Consider the following 2383-nt stretch of genomic DNA (forward strand, 5'->3'; position numbering starts at 1 on the left):
TCTTAAAGTTAAATTCAACATCTTTATATTTAGCTTTTAGTGCATCAAGTTCGGCAGTTAAGCTGGCAATCTGTCTCTTAACATGGTTATATTTCTCACATTTGTTACTATAGTCTTCCTGAAGCTTTCTAAAGTCCTTTGTCTTGGCCTCTAGTTGTTCTTTTAAGGGTTTTTGGGCCTTTCTGAGAGTGTATCCTTCATATTTATGGTCCTCATTGTCTCTACATAGTATATCAATTTGATCACGAAGAAATTTAATTGTGTCACTACATGCTTGAGAACAGGAAGTTTCATTGACCTCTTTTGTGATTGATGAACTCATTGTTTACCAAAAATACCCTTTGACTTGAAACCTCAAAAGTCAAACTTGAAAGTCAAACTTGAAAGCCAAATCTAAAAGTCAAAATTGAAAGTCAAATCTAAAAGTCAAAATTGAAAGTCAAATTTGAAGGACAAACGTGAAAACTTGAAAGTTAAACGATAAAGTGAAAGTTAAAAGTCAAAGATTAAACTTGAGAGTCAAAAGTCAACTTTGAAAGTCAATGGTCAAAAATGAAAGTCAAAATTCAAACTTGGAAGTCAAAAGTCGAAAATCAAAACTTTATACCGAAAACGAAACTTCAAATTCGAAAAATTGATTTTAGGCCGAAATCGCAAGGCTCATTCACACCGAGAAGTCTCGCATGGGAAGCAACTTCTGACCGAAAATGCGAATATCGAAATCGGAATTGGACACCTGCAAACCGAAATCTCTCGCACCGTAAACCCTCTCACCGAAAACCTTCGGACGGTCCACCGCAAACCTCGCAGACGGTCCACCGCAAACCTCTAAACGCAATCTCGCTTTCGGCCGAAAACACCTTGGAAACTCTAGACCGAGACCGAGAATAGCCGCCGGGGTCTCGCCGATTACGACCAAAAACACGTTTAAAGTCAAATTTATGAAGAACACGAAGAACAAACATCCAATATTTATTCCAAAACAAATAAAAAACGCCAAAACCTACAAGAAAATTTCCAAAAACGTTCAAAATCTTGCCAAAATGATTGATACGATCAAAGCTCTGATACCACTTGTAAGTCCTAAATCGCTATGATGTAACAATCCGATCCACTTGATGGTGCGGAATCCCAATTAAGTGGATGATGCAAGATGAAATGGAGAAGAAAAAGAAGAAGAACAAGATGAATCTTCAATGCACACAATAATATTCAATGATGTTCCGATACACAAGATTCACACACACACACACACACACGTTCTCTCTACCTTCTCTCTCTAGAACACCAAGTATAACAATGGCAGCCCCTTTCACGTTTTCTACTCCCTAGACACTTGTCTTGAATGTTTTCTCCCTCTCTTGGTCACTCCCAAACACGCCTAATAACACACTATTTATACATATTGACAAACCCAAGCCCAAAACCCAAAGGCTAGACCGAAATCACATGTGATTTCGGTCCAAACTACAACTAAACCAAAGATTGTTTTCGACCCTAGACCGAAAACTACAAATGCCTAGAAAAGCAAAGTATAAACAATAAATTTAGACCCAACAAATTTGAGACGCGGAAGAGGTAAAGAGTGAGGTTGAAGAGATGGCGGACAATACGAGAATGACAATGGGAAACTATAAGAAGTGGACACATGAAGAACATGGACCAGGTCTAGTTCCACTCGAGATACCAGCCAAGAGAAGTTTTGAGCTCAAAGGACATTTTCAATCCATGCTTAAGGACATACCTTTCGCCGGTAAAGAGTATGAGGATGCTTTTAAGCACTTTGATGAGGTAAAAGACATTACAAGCTACTGTCATGTTCCTAATGTGCCAAGAGAATCCGTGTTACTAAGGATGCTTCCGATGACATTTACCGGTGAAGCCAAGGTTTGGTTGAAGTCTCTTGCACCCGGATCCATTACTACATGGGCAAGTCTTTGTGATGCTTTCCTTGAGCAATTTCGTCCACCTTCGAAGATTTCTAAGCTTAAGAAGAAGACTACTAACTTTCAACAAGAGGTTGGAGAGTCCTTATATGAAGCATGGGAGAGATACAAGGGCTTGTTTAGAAGTTGCCCTCAACATGATCTTAATGTTCAACAAGAAGTTTCCATATTCTATGATGGAGTGGATGTAAGTAATAGACAACTTCTTGACTCACAAGGGCCAATGGCGAAGAAGGATCCGACCAAGAATTAATTAAAGAATTTGCCAAGCACTCACGAGAGTACCACAACCCACAAGACGATGTTACAAGAGGAAAATGAGACGAAGGAAACGAGAACTTGGCTGCAATCATAGCTAAACTAGATTCTATGGACATGCAAATGAAAAAATTAGATCAATCCATTCATGCCATTAGAGTTGGGTGTGATAATTGTAG

General features: G+C 38.9%; 1 non-coding gene across 1 annotated transcript; it reads right to left on the reverse strand.

Moving 5' to 3' along the window:
- Positions 1 to 1983: 1983 nt before the first annotated feature.
- On the reverse strand, positions 1984 to 2090 carry LOC145122956 (small nucleolar RNA R71). Its single transcript, XR_013714839.1, has one exon. It is a non-coding gene; the product is annotated as a small nucleolar RNA R71 (small nucleolar RNA).
- Positions 2091 to 2383: the final 293 nt, after the last annotated feature.

This window comes from Lactuca virosa, chromosome 6 (genome assembly GCF_052849685.1).
Source record: "Lactuca virosa cultivar CGN04683 chromosome 6, Lactuca_virosa_CGN04683_v6, whole genome shotgun sequence".
Lineage (NCBI taxonomy): Eukaryota > Viridiplantae > Streptophyta > Magnoliopsida > Asterales > Asteraceae > Lactuca > Lactuca virosa.